This window comes from Montipora capricornis, chromosome 12 (genome assembly GCF_036669925.1).
Source record: "Montipora capricornis isolate CH-2021 chromosome 12, ASM3666992v2, whole genome shotgun sequence".
In the NCBI taxonomy this organism is placed as follows: domain Eukaryota; kingdom Metazoa; phylum Cnidaria; class Anthozoa; order Scleractinia; family Acroporidae; genus Montipora; species Montipora capricornis.
Genome location: NC_090894.1, coordinates 17938103 through 17953393, shown reverse-complemented (window position 1 = coordinate 17953393; position 15291 = coordinate 17938103).

The following is a 15291-nucleotide window of genomic DNA, read 5'->3' as shown; positions in this document are numbered from 1 at the left end:
CCTTTAAAACAAATACAAAAAATATTTTTAGAAATACTGTACATCACCTGTGGTTTCACTTATTTTCTTATTTGATACTTTTTATAGTGCAAAACGATGGTTTGTGCAAATCGGAGGAAATGCTCGAGACCAGGTAAGCCAACATAGAGCAACAACCCCCATAAAGAGAAGAGAGGTGGTTGCCAAGCCCTAACCAGCAATGGTAGGGCAAAGACCCAAACCCCCATGTTGGGTCTGAGACTTCGTCACTAGGCCCCAACTCCCCCCCTAGTGAGTCTGAGACTTAGACTAGGCCCCAAACACCCCATGGTTACTAAGTCTTTGGGTTAGTTGGTTAATAAGGGTGTGTTCGATTGACTGTATTCCGGAATAGGAATACATGGAATACAAGTTAAAAATCTTTTGTTTTTACGGAGATTCACTTTAAAATTGTCAAACATTTGCTAAAATGCTATTTTAAACATGTTTTTGTTATCCTTGCTGCTTCAAAACGCTGAACATACCATTTTAAATCATCACTCCACTTATTCTTATTCCGGAGTAAGAATAAATAGAGTGGTGATTTAAAATAGTATGTCTGGCGTTTTGAAGCACTAAAAACAATAAAGATATGTTTAAAATAGCATTCCAGCAGGTGATTGACAATTCTAATGTGAATCTGTGTAAAAAAAAAAGCAGTGTAAATCTTAGTTAGTTTTTACTAACCCTTGGTAAAATTATCCTTGTCATGTACCTATGGAAATGTGCAACAGAGCAAAAAAAAAATTATGGCACAGCCACATAAAGTGCACTAAAATAAATAGAAGATATTACATGGCTAGCTGCGTATGATATCAATTTTATCTTTGGAGTGCCGATAGTATCTCTCATGAGTGAGCGCAGTGAACCAGTGCAAGATGCCAACAGCACGAGAAGATGAAAATTAATTCGCATCCCTGTATGGCCACGTTATGTTCTGTTTATATATAAATACTGATGAAATGTCCGGATTTAAAAGAACTTGTTTTATTCATTTCCAAAACGGCGAAAAAGTGAAAAAACTCTACCGCTAAAACACTCTTGCAGGGCTCAAAATTGCCACTTAATTTTGTTCCCTTGCGACTAAAATATCTGGAGAAGTCGCAAATTTGGGACTTGTTTTCACCTTCGCTCTTTTGAAACAAAAGGGTTAGCAGTTGCCACTTTGCTAAAATAAATAAAGACGTGACATAATTAGTTTGTTTCTCGCCGTGAATTTTCTTAAATTTACATACCTTGGCGCAAAATTGCGACTGGATTTTTTTCGTTATTTCGAGCCCTGTGACATGTTGAGTAACATAAAACTAATCATGAGAATGTCATGTAGTAGAGAAAAATTGTATGTCAGGACAAAAGTATCCTACCAGGAAGGGGAAGCTCACTTTTTATTGGTTAATTGTTTTACCATGACGACACCTATATCCTCACATGTGAAAGATAAAAATAATACCTTCACTGCACACGGTGAAGAATATGATTTTAGGCAAAGGAAAATCTCTTAGTACCCGGTATATTTCATCAGTAGCTACATGTATGATAATAACATGGTGTACTTGTTGTATATTGTCATTTATTAATTTTTCAACCTCAGATAATGCATTTCGCGTGCTCTGATTGGTTCACTCAATCTCGGTTATCAGCTCATATACCTTAGTTTTACCTTATATGGTAAATGATTGCGCTAAGCGTTGCTAAGCTAAAAACGTTTTCGCTAGAAAGAGAAATTTCTCTCTAAATAAAGCCAAAAATGAAAAAAAAAAAAACTTGTTTTGTACACAACTTTGGATCAATTCCGACGTTTAGAAGACGCAAAAAAAAGGCAAGAAATGTTTTTTGCGATGAGCCTACGTCTGTCTGACCACAAGCCTATTACACAACACATCGCATCTTCTTCATCAAGTTTTTTCGATTTCGCTTGCATTTCGTATTTCCAAGTTTTTGGAGTTTAAGGAATTTAATAAAACAATCATTCCATTCGCGCTTGTTGGATATGAGACTGGTTATAGCCAACTCGGCGCAACGCGACTCATTGGCTATTTACCATCTCACATCCAACGCGCGCTCATGAAATAATTGTTAAATAACGATGCATAACAGATTTTTGGTGCCCACTGAAATAAGAAAAAAAAAAACATGTATGCTCTAGTACCCAACTTCAATGAGCTTCTGGTAAGTCAATCCATAACTTAATCACCAAGCATTGAACAACATTAATTTGGCCAAAATTACAGTAGCACTGTACGTAAGGTTTCCTATGACAAACTGTGTACTCTCAACACCTACAACACCTTGTGCGAACTTTCTCGATGGGTTTTTCCAACATATTTTTTTTCCAACAGCCTTTCTCAACATCTCAACAGGCCAGCAAGAAAAAACGAATAATGCCAATGGGTTGTCCAATGGTTTTTCCAACTGTTGTGCAATGGGGACCCAATCACAAAACACACGCATGTAATAGTGATTGGGTCCCCATTGCACAACAGTTGGAAAAACCATTGGACAACCCATTGGCATTATTCGTTTTTTTTTCTTGCTGGCCTGTTGAAGATGTTGAGAAAGGCTGTTGGAAAAAAAATATGTTGGAAAAACCCATCGAGAAAGTTCGCAGAAGGTGTTGTAGGTGTTGAGAGTAAACAGTTTGTCATAGGAAAACCTTACGTACAGTACTACTGTAATTTTGGCCAAATTAATGTTGTTCAATGCTTGGTGATTAAGTTATGGATTGACTTACCAGAAGCTCATTGAAGTTGGGTACTAGAGCATACATGTTCTTTTTTTCTTATTTCAGTGGGCACCAAAAATCTGTTATGCATCGTTATTTAACAATTATTCTATGAGCGCGCGTTGGACCTAACCCTAACCCTAACCCTAACCCTAACCCTAACCCTTAGCAGAATTAACCCTTAGCAGAATTAACCCTTAGCAGAATTAACCCTTAGCAGAATTAACCCTTAGCAGAATTAACCCTTAGCAGAATTAACCCTTAGCAGAATTAACCCTTAGCAGAATTAACCCTTAGCAGAATTAACCCTTAGCAGAATTAACCCTTAGCAGAATTAACCCTTAGCAGAATTAACCCTTAGCAGAATTAACCCTTAGCAGAATTAACCCTTAGCAGAATTAACCCTTAGCAGAATTAACCCTTAGCAGAATTAACCCTTAGCAGAATTAACCCTTAGCAGAATTAACCCTTAGCAGAATTAACCCTTAGCAGAATTAACCCTTAGCAGAATTAACCCTTAGCAGAATTAACCCTTAGCAGAATTAACCCTTAGCAGAATTAACCCTTAGCAGAATTAACCCTTAGCAGAATTAACCCTTAGCAGAATTAACCCTTAGCAGAATTAACCCTTAGCAGAATTAACCCTTAGCAGAATTAACCCTTAGCAGAATTAACCCTTAGCAGAATTAACCCTTAGCAGAATTAACCCTTAGCAGAATTAACCCTTAGCAGAATTAACCCTTAGCAGAATTAACCCTTAGCAGAATTAACCCTTAGCAGAATTAACCCTTAGCAGAATTAACCCTTAGCAGAATTAACCCTTAGCAGAATTAACCCTTAGCAGAATTAACCCTTAGCAGAATTAACCCTTAGCAGAATTAACCCTTAGCAGAATTAACCCTTAGCAGAATTAACCCTTAGCAGAATTAACCCTTAGCAGAATTAACCCTTAGCAGAATTAACCCTTAGCAGAATTAACCCTTAGCAGAATTAACCCTTAGCAGAATTAACCCTTAGCAGAATTAACCCTTAGCAGAATTAACCCTTAGCAGAATTAACCTTAGCAGAATTAACCCTTAGCAGAATTAACCCTTAGCAGAATTAACCCTTAGCAGAATTAACCCTTAGCAGAATTAACCCTTAGCAGAATTAACCCTTAGCAGAATTAACCCTTAGCAGAATTAACCCTTAGCAGAATTAACCCTTAGCAGAATTAACCCTTAGCAGAATTAACCCTTAGCAGAATTAACCCTTAGCAGAATTAACCCTTAGCAGAATTAACCCTTAGCAGAATTAACCCTTAGCAGAATTAACCCTTAGCAGAATTAACCCTTAGCAGAATTAACCCTTAGCAGAATTAACCCTTAGCAGAATTAACCCTTAGCAGAATTAACCCTTAGCAGAATTAACCCTTAGCAGAATTAACCCTTAGCAGAATTAACCCTTAGCCTTTACTAAGGGTTAGTTTGATTTTACCAAGGGTCAGTAAAAACTAACTAAGATCTACACTGCTTTTTTTTTTACACAGATTCACATTAGAATTGTCAATCACCTGCTGGAATGCTATTTTAAACATATCTTTATTGTTTTTAGTGCTTCAAAACGCCAGACATACTATTTTAAATCACCACTCTATTTATTCTTACTCCGGAATAAGAATAAGTGGAGTGATGATTTAAAATGGTATGTTCAGCGTTTTGAAGCAGCAAGGATAACAAAAACATGTTTAAAATAGCATTTTAGCGAATGTTTGACAATTTTAAAGTGAATCTCCGTAAAAACAAAAGATTTTTAACTTGTATTCCATGTATTCCTATTCCGGAATACAGTCAATCGAACACACCCTTATTAACCAACTAACCCAAAGACTTAGTAACCATGGGGTGTTTGGGGCCTAGTCTAAGTCTCAGACTCACTAGGGGGGGAGTTGGGGCCTAGTGACGAAGTCTCAGACCCAATATGGGGGTTTGGGTCTTTGCCCTACCATTGCTGGTTAGGGCTTGGCAACCACCTCTCTTCTCTTTATGGGGGTTGTTGCTCTATGTTGGCTTACCTGGTCTCGAGCATTTCCTCCGATTTGCACAAACCATCGTTTTGCACTATAAAAAGTATCAAATAAGAAAATAAGTGAAACCACAGGTGATGTACAATATTTCTAAAAGTATTTTTTGTATTTGTTTTAAAGGTTGATGTAGATTTACGTTGTCTTTATTATTTTATTTTATTTGAACAAGCCATCATTTTGCACTCTAAAAGTGTGACATGGGAAAACAAATGGAAACCACAGGTGATGGACAATTTAAGTTCTTTGGTTTTAGGGTTAGGGGTCAGGGTCTTAGGTTGTAGTCAAATGACGCCATCGTAAAAATTGCCTATTAAAAAGCCTTTCTTTTTCTTAAGAAAGAATTGCCAGAATATTAAAAGGGTTAGGGTTAGCGGGCATAATTGGTGGTTTCCATGGATCGTTTAGTGCCATTTATTTGTTGAAAGAAAGCTGGGGCCAGAGTGAAAAATCTTAGATGGGTGGTATTGAGCAGTTAACTACCCTTTTATAGCACGTAGGAGCTTGGCGAACTCTATCCATTGTTTCGGTGTTAAAGAGGCTCAAAAGGGTTTTCAGCTGAGCGTGCGCACGTACGCCACAAACACAATTCTAAAAGCTGCTCGCATTAGCTCATGATTCAAAATGGGTCACCAGAAATAAATACTGCTAATTTCGTTCACCTTTCTTCCAATTCCTATATATTTGGAATAGAAAAAGACATCTATTCACGAAAACTACGAAAATTGTACACAAACGGCTTTAACGGTCACTTAAATCCGTTTGTGTTGGCCTGTAGCTCCTCTCGCGCCTGCACTCGAATGAGCGGGTGACACATGCGGAAATTCTGATCTTGAAACCCCATCATTTTTCCCAATTTTGTAACTTTACTTGTTTCTATCTCTGCCTCCCGGAGGTTGATATTTTCATTTTTTGTCATGTTAGGTTGGATTAATTTTAAACCTTTGTCTTTCAAATTTTAAAGGAATTTGTAGGTGACAAAATTAGAGACCTTTGAAAAAAACTGATTTTTCTGAAAAACTGATCTCAGATTGTTGAATTTTAATTCTAGAGATTATTTCTAACATTACCTGGTAACGCTGAATGGGAAGACTTCACCTTCTCGTTTTTCAAAAAATACAATATATCTTGATTTTTAGGCTTAAAGAAAGGCCTTATATCGTTGCCATGCTAACGTTATTTTGGAGGAAAATGTAATGTGAGAAATGTATGATGGGTACTTAATACCCTTGCCAAATGCCGTCTTGATCTGATTCCCGTAACTGTATTTAAGGACAGAATACATACATTATTTGGTGTCTTGTGCATCGTTAACCCTCCAAATTTTCAATTTGACAATTTTCTAATTTTAGGATTAACTACGTTTACTGTCTAATTTCATAGCAGTCATGTATATGCTTTGCAATTATTTTATGTAACTCAACATTACTACTGGGGGGGGTTCATAGCAGCAAAAATAGTTTGTCGACATTTTCACAATTGGGATTTTGAATTCTTTATATAAGCATTCTAACAGATTTCCTTTTTTCTTGGTAAACTTGGCAGGAGACTAAAGTGCTTTTCATCTTCCGCTTCTTTCTTACACAAAAGGCAGATTCTTTCGTTCGGTTTCTTATATTGTCTTATGTAACGATCCGGTTTCTATTGCCAATCTATGATTAATAAGTCGCAGTTTTGTCATGGTGGCTCTGTGCCGGATGTTGGTGACCTGGTGAAGGTAATCCTCGCATCTTTAATTATCTATTGTTTCGACTTTACGGTAAGTTCGCATTTTGTTGCTTTGATTGGGATCTTTCCTTATGTCATTATTCATCTCACTGAACGACCTTTAATTCAATGACCAACAATCTTTGTCTAATAATGCATACAATTCCTACATCCGAAAAATGTGCTTTTTCCCGAAGATTTCCTAAACCTATCATATAAAGAGGTTTGATATTTTTACTCCAAAGAGCTTTATCTTTAATCCATTTTATGTCATTGTAAGCCACTTGAGATAATTGTAACAAAACCCATAAGGGTTGAAACGTGTAACGCACGTTCACAGCTTCCGAATATTCAGTGCGAACTGATTGGTTGAATGTTTCAGTGCTACCCTATTTGGAAACCCCTCGCTCTTGTTGTTCCAAATATGGCACATAGCAAATTGAATATTCAGAAGCTTGTTTCCAAGCACACAAGGGGCCGTTACATGTTTCAACCCTTATGGGTTTCTGTTCACACTTAAGCCATTTTAAAAATTTATTTTGAACAAGTTCTTCTGGGTCTGTATCGAGTTTACCATTACAGTCAATACCCCAGATTTCACTACCATACACGAGTATGGGGGATATCAATGCATCAAATAACTTAATTGTGAGTTTGATGTTCTCACTGAAGTGGTTTCCCATCTCTTCCCGGTTTTTAAAGTCTCGCTGCTTTCTTTAGATTTAACATTTAACAGACCCTTTCTTTCTTCTAATTCAGCTATCCAAAAGTCTTTCAGTGAGTTTACATCACCATTTCAACTGCTTCTTGTTTGAGTTAAAATTTAGATTATCACCGTGAGAGATTCATTAGCGCCGTGCTTGCCGCCATGACACCTCACTGCCTCGTTTGTTTGAAAAAAGGTGAAAAAAGGAGAAACTATCTCGAGCCTCCTTAATTTACTACTTTTTATTCAGCAATTCTCAGACCTATTTTCAATTTCTATTGATGCTAGATACGCTTTTGAAAAATACTACTATTTGTCAACAAAATCAATCTCAGGTTGTACTGAGTCTAACGAGTGGCTTAAAACTGGAAAACTGGTGTTAACTGGAAATCTGTCCCTGATATGCTGGATATCTTGGGGCTATTTTTGTCACCATAAAAATTGTTTACACAGGTGCTGACAATTTTTGGGCACGGGCAACTAATTCTGGACGAAATCAACTCGGTGTTGGCATCACGTTCTCGTGCCGCTTTGTCGTAGTCTTCACACAAAAGCAAAAACAAAATACGATTCCGGAAAGGAAGCGTGTTTACAATTGGCTGTGACACCTCTATAATGTAACGTTCCAGTTAAACAAACGAGCCAAACTACCATTCCCGGTGAATTCAAAACTTGTTAGGGTTAACCCACACCTCGCTGTTACCCACAGCATCAATTGTTTACTGACGATTTAACACATCATTCGCGGGTGAATGACAGAAATTGCGCTGACGACTCGTACTACGAGCTTGTTCTTTATATCTTAAATCCAGTTTTTTGGCATCATAACTAGCTTTAAAACTAGACGCTCCATAAAGCGTACACTGGGTTGCCTGTGGTATATATTACACAAAAACAGAACGATTAAATCATATATGAAATGGATCATATATAAACTGCGGATATGAAATCAAGTGAAGCTATGATCCTCGCAGTTGACTTCATATCTACAGTTCATATATGAGCCATTTCATATATCATTTCATCGTTCATTCATTCCTCACGGGAACATTAGAACCCACAAATGACCAGCTGCCAACATCAGTGGCTTCATAGCTCAGTTGGTTAGAGCGTCGCATCGGTATCACGAGGTCACGGATTCAACCCCGGTGAAGTCCTGAATTTTTCAGGCTTCTTTGCGAAATTGCAAAATTGTGTTCATAACTGCGAGGATCATAGCTTCACTTGAACCCAAACAGAAGGTACTGAATAGACCTCTTTAGCTTGTACATTTTGTTTTCCCATTTCAGACCACGTGATGTTACTCTAGGGAAAACCTTCTTTCAAATGTCGTCCTATGCACGTGAATATGTACGCATAACTTATGAAAAACAAAAGGAAAATTCCCTTGAGAACATCACGTGGTCTGAAATGGGAAAACAAAACGTACAAGCTAAAGAGGTCTATTGGGTGGTAGTTTGCTCTCATGCTGGCCAACAAGGATGCTTGGAAAGTAAATGAATCGAAAGGAAGAACAAAAAAGTTCCGTTCTAGACAGCTTTGACTGAGCTGTGTCTAGTCCAGTAAAAAGTGGAAAGAGAATGTAGTGCAATGTACAAATACATGTTAAGAAACCAAGCTTTACTTCGTGATAGTTTGAAAGTGATTAGCGATTTTGTTGCAAGTGAAATGCTGTTTTGATGTTCCAAAAGAATTTGCAAACATGTTTCGATGCACCTCCGTCATCTTCGATCAGTAATATTTTATTGGTGTTTCTTAAAAAGCATTGAGAAGAATAAGCATTACACCGATAAGAAATACTCTTAATATGAAATTGACAAACAGCTATCAGATTGGTAGGCTCTTATGGTGCTGGTGCTCTGAAATGAACACAAAGTAAATCTAAAACGGCCAATTTTCTTTTTTAATCGGACATTTTAATTTGTTTTCTTCGTAAAAAACAGCTATTTGGAAGAAAAAAATCAAGGTCTTAGAAAACATAAGTGGTTGTGGCATCAAGCTTGGAGAATTCAAATTGCTAATGCTGAGATACTGCTGTCATATCCTTTATATTGCCAAGACAGGAAGCAAGCTCAGGAGAACCTTACAAGGGTATATATAAAGAGGCGATTTATCAATAATGCCCTCGTGTTCAGTGTCGTAGAACTTTAACTCCACAAGCCACAGTATTTCAGATGATATTGTAACCCCCTCATTTTTCCTGATTTTGAAACTTCACTCCTTTATATTTCTGATTCCGAACGGTGATTTTTTTAGTTTTCTTGCATGTTAGTTTATATGAAACTTTGTCTTTCAAGTTTAAAGAAATTCTGTGTCACAAATTTAGAGACATTTTTAAAAACAGATTTGTGAAAAGCTGACCCGCAGATTGTTGAATTTTAAATATCTTAGAGACTTTCTAATATTTTCTGGTAATGCTGAATAGGAAGATTTCCCGTTTTTTTTTTTTAAAAGACAATAGACCGAATGGATGAATGGCGGACAAAAAATATTCTTTTGTTTACGTGCTAATTAGACTCACTAGCCTCGCTCTCAAGCAACATTTCTTTTCTATTTTGTACATGCAAACGAGGCTAGTGAGTCTAATTAGCACATAAACAAAAGAATATTTTTTGGCAGCCATTTATGCATTCGATCTATATATCTTGATTTTAAGGCTTAAAGAAAGGCCTTATATCGTTGTCATGGTAATGTTTTTTGGGAGGAAATGTGATGAGAAATCTATGATGGTTACTTAATACCCTGACCAAATTTTGTCTTGATACGATTACCGTAACTTCATCTAAGGACAGAATATATTTGTTTGAAAAAAGGAGAAACTATTTCGAACCTCCTTAATTTAATGCTTTTCATTCAGCAGACCTATTCTCAATTCTATTGATGCTAGAATGAAGGGGTAGTTTCTAAAGAAACTGTGGTGCTGCGTCGGTGGGGAAGTAGTATACAAAAATTTGGTTTTATCAATGGAGTTGATAATGTAAATTGGCCACCGTACAGAGACTCTAAAAAGCTGACGTTTCGAGCGTTAGCCCTTCGTCAGAGCGAAGATTCGCTCTGACGAAGGGCTAACGCTCGAAACGTCAGCTTTTAGAGTCTCTGTACAGTGGCCAATTTACATTATCAACTCTATTGATGCTAGATACGTTCTTAAAAAATACTACTATTTCTCAACAATATTAATCTCTCAGGTTGTACATAGCCTAACGAGTCGCTAAAAGGTGGAAAACTGGTGTTAACTGGAAATTTGTCCCTGCTGGATATCTCGAGATTATTTGCCACCATAAAAGTTTTTACACAGGTGCTGACAATAGTCCTTATTCACGATGGCGGCCATGTTGGTTTTCAAATTGTCATGCAAATTAGCCATTTGTTATGCTGGGGGCAAACATTGGAATAAAGGCAAATTGCGGAAAATCGGCACGTCGAAATATTGAATTAACATTGCTAAAAGTACATTTTAGAATTTAGAATTAAGTACCTTTTGATAAAGTGGTATATGAAATAAATCATATATGAACTGCGGATATGAAATCAAGTGAAGCTATGATCTTTGCAGTTATGAGCGCAATTTTTGAAATTGCGTAGAGAAGCCTGAAATTCAGGACTTCAACAGGGTTTGAACCCGTGACCTCGCGATTCCGGTGCGACGCTCTAACCAACTGAGCTATGAAGCCACTGACGTTGGGAGCTGGTCATTTGTGGGTTTCTTTTATAATAGTACCTTTTATGATAATTTTATCTTTTGATTGCCTCCGACATTTTGACTTTCTACTTCGTTATCTGCTAATTTTTCAGTACAAAAAAATCGAAGTAACTTGTGAAAGCATTCTGTTTTACTACTTAAATGATAAACATTCAATGAACATGAAACAAATTATCTCGAACGCGTGTTTGCCCCCTCAGAAGTGTGCTGCTAATTTGCATGATAATAGCAAATCCAACATGTCGGCTATCGTAAATAAGGTCTATTTTTGGGCACGGGCGACTAATTATGCACAAAATAAACTCGAGTTGGCATCACGCCCTCGTGCCACTTTGTAGTGTTGTTCACACACAAGCAAAAACAAAATACAATTCCGGAAAGGAATTCACTGTGACACCTCTGTGCTGTAACGTTCAAGTTAAACAAACTAGGCAACTACCATTACCGGTGGATTTAAAAATTGTCACATAACCCGCACCTCGCTGTTACCCACAGCAACAATTGTTTACTGACGATTTAACAAATTATTTGGGGGTGAATGACAAAAATTACGGTAATAACTCGTACTATGAGCCCATTCTTTATTTCTTAAATCCATTTCTAAATTGCATGGTTTTTTTTGTCATCATAACTAGCTCTAAAATTATGGAATTGATTTTACTTTCATTCATCAAAATCAATCAATTATTTTTCTGAAAAGTGTTTAATTGAAACCATTACAAACACATGAGAATTAATATTTTGAGGGAAAAAATCTGAAACAAGCAGTCAAGCAGCAAACCGCCCTAGAAACAACGTTCAGCTAAATAAACCACTTAAACTTTCGTATTTTATGGATCAAGCAGAAGACAGTCTGTGCAAAATTAAGTTTAAAAACCGCTTGACATTTATTAGCGCAAGTCTCTTACCTTGTCGGTGATGTAAAGTGCTTGACAAACGAGACGGGCTGTAATATCATAGTCACCAACACGCATAGGGCAGGAAGAAGGTGGCAACAAAACCGTCATGTTGTATTCAGTGCTGTCCATGACAAACATCAGGTCTTAATGCATCCTGGCTATCAAGGAACAATTGCAAGTTTAGTATGGCCACTCCTTAAAAGCTGGCAAAACTTAAACACATGACGGGCATTCACAACGCCAGTGAGAAAGCATACATGTGAACTGCTGATTCGATATTGCGCTGTGTTGTTTAAGATTCAGAAGTTGCCGATATTAGTTGACTTGATAAGAGATGAATAAATATTGAGTAACAAAACCTTAACCTGGTCTAACTTGTTAAAGCAACGGCATTGGCTTGTAAAAAGCAAAAAAGAAAAATAACTACACGACGGGATAAAAATAAGGGCTTAAACTTAACTATTTATGGCCAAAAAGCCTTTGTAAGAGAATACGTTCGAAAAGCTTGTTACCTCTTGCCGGGTTAAACGTAAATCGTCATTCCTAGCTGTTCTGGACACTGACATTAAACAGATGTTTTCGTTTGATTGCTCCTTATAAGCAAGTTGAGAACAATTAAGAAATCATTAGAGTAATAAACAAAAGAACTCATTAATTTATCACCTATTTTGTCTGTTCCTCGTGGATCACGTTTTCGCATCATTAGCGCCGGAGATCATTAGCTATTCACTGACTATTCCCAATGGCAATCGTCATGCACAGCAGAAACAATGAACAATTACATATAATACCCATAACGCCAGTTCTCTACCAGTGATTAAATAAAATAAGAGGACGTAAGGAGATGAATGGTCTCCGGAAAATCACCAAAAAGTACCTGAAAGGAGGAAGTTATCAAAGAAAAATAACACATGGTCATTTGAGACACTTTTCATTCTAATTAATATTTTAACCTTAAACGGGAGAATTTTGCGATAAACAAGAGTTTGTTGATCAAAAATAAATTAATGATTGGTTTTTTTTTTCACTTTCATGATAAACTGCAAACTACCCAGCCACGTATTTTAACATGTATGGCGTGTATTGTTGTATTCTTTGTTCACCAAAATATGCCGCTACAAGAGCAAAATAGTACTCTCATCGCGTAAAATTGTGATATGATGCACAAGAATCTTTTGCATAATAAATAAGGCAACCGTCCCATGTCAGAATTTATCAAAAGGCCACTTTGGAAAATACCATAACAGTCTTTGTCTGTCCCCCCAAATTTTCCATAAGCATTGTTTCCAGTTTCTCTTGGGACTTACAATGGTCCCAAGAGAAAATAAAAACAATGATCATGCAAAATTTGGGGGGACAAAGGATATTTGAAAGCAAAAATAAGCAATTCTGAAATTCGTGTTTTCGATACAATCGCTTTCTTTGAAAATATTTCAAACAACGTTCATTGTCAACCTTAAGTCGTGTCACTTTGAGCATAGTCAAGAGATTATAAAGGTAAGAGAAGTAATCCCTCATACTGGCCCTATTCCCATCGTAATCCCTCTTAGGTTATTTTTAGATAATATCAATTTTCCCGCGGATAATGTTACCGCGCGCGTTACGTGGAAGTTTCGTGGAGGAGGGAAAGTGCAGCAAGCTCTGTACGATGCCACTCTCCGTTTTCAAAATTGAGTTTCATGGCCTGATAAAATTCATTGTCTGCAAGATACAGGTTTCAAACATACATCCTTGGAATTGCTTACCTGTCTAGTTTACAGTGATACCAATTTGAAGAATTTCCAGTCTATCAAACCGTGTTAAATAATTTTGACAGATGCTGATGTGTTTACCTTGGTTGCATTGCGTTACTTGTCCATTTTAGTGCGCACTTTCGCATCGTCTACAAAATTCTGTCGCTTACAAAACTCGTCCCTGTCAAGATACAGTTTGCAATCATATATCATGGAAATCGGTTAACTGTATAATTCACTCTGATACCAATTTTACGATTGTCTAATGTAGGAAACCATGTTAAATAATTTGTAAGAAGGAGCTATATTTTACGCTTGCGTTGCAAATTGACTTCAATCCGATCTTACGGTTTTAAAAATTTTTATCGTGCGGTCAATTGAAATTTTCCTGTCATGTGTGGTACTGTTTGAAAGCGTTAGCTGTCTAATTTATGAATATCATAGAATTAAGTCACCATAGTTTAAGTCCGCTAAGAAAATCGAGAACGCGTTGACCAAGTCAGGAATATGTTACTTGGTGACTGTAGTCCGCGATATTTCATTAATTGTGTACAAAATTCTGTCGCCTATGAAACTCGTTACTTTCTAGATACAAGATTCAAAGATATATCATTCAAATCGCTTAACTGTGTTGTTTACAGTTACACCAATTTCAACACTGTCCAATGTACGAAACCGAGTTTAATAATTTTGAAAGATGCAGGTATATTTAACATGCGTGCTTTGCAAATTGACTTCCATGCGATACCACTTGTTCATACATTTTTATCGTACTGTCTGATATCCGTCTAATTTATGAATATCTAAGAATTAAGTCGTCAGATTTTAATCCCGCGAAGAAAATCAAGAACGCGTTAACCAAGTCAGCGATATATTACTTGTTGACTGTAGTCTGCGAATTGCCAATGTTTACAAAATTCTGTCGCTTATAAAACTCGATCCTTTCAAGACACAGGTTTCAAACATCTATAACTGAAATCGCTTAATTGTCTAGTTTTCAATGATACCACATTCAAGGTTGTGCCATATACGAAACCGTGTTAATTCTTTTCTTAAGGAGACAGCTATATTTAACATACGTGCTTTTGCAAATTCACTTGAATCCGATAACACGGGTTCAAAAATTTTTATCGGACGCTTGATTCAAGTTTTCCTTTCATGTTTGGTACTGTTGTAGAGCTCTATCTGTCTACTTTATCACCATATAAGAATTAAGTCATCATATTTTAATCCCGCAAAGGAAACCGAGAATGCGTTTATTAAAGTCAGAGAGATCGTACTTATCGACTATAGTCTTCCATTTGCCATTCTGTACAAAATCCTGTCGGTTACATAACTCGTTCCTTCCAAGATACAGGTTTCAAAACATAAGTCATTGTAATCGCTCAACTCTGTAGTCAACAAGTCACGTTCGTCCACAAAATGTATATACGCGTTTGTCTCAACATCCTCCGCCATTTTTGTTTGATGGTAAATCGCGAACAACGCGAATCATTGCGTGAGAATTCGCTCAGCTGTCAACATTGGTAAAAATGAGGACATGTGATTGGCTATCAGTTAACCCTCGTGGGAATACCGGATCTCGCACGAGATCTAAAAATAACCTAAGAGGGCTTACGATGGGAATAGGGCCAGTATGAGGGATTACTTCTCTTACCTTCATAATCTCTTGGCATAGTTAATAGAGAGGAATGGTTTGGAAGCTCGGCAAACATCAAAGGAACAGACAAAGATGCCGAGA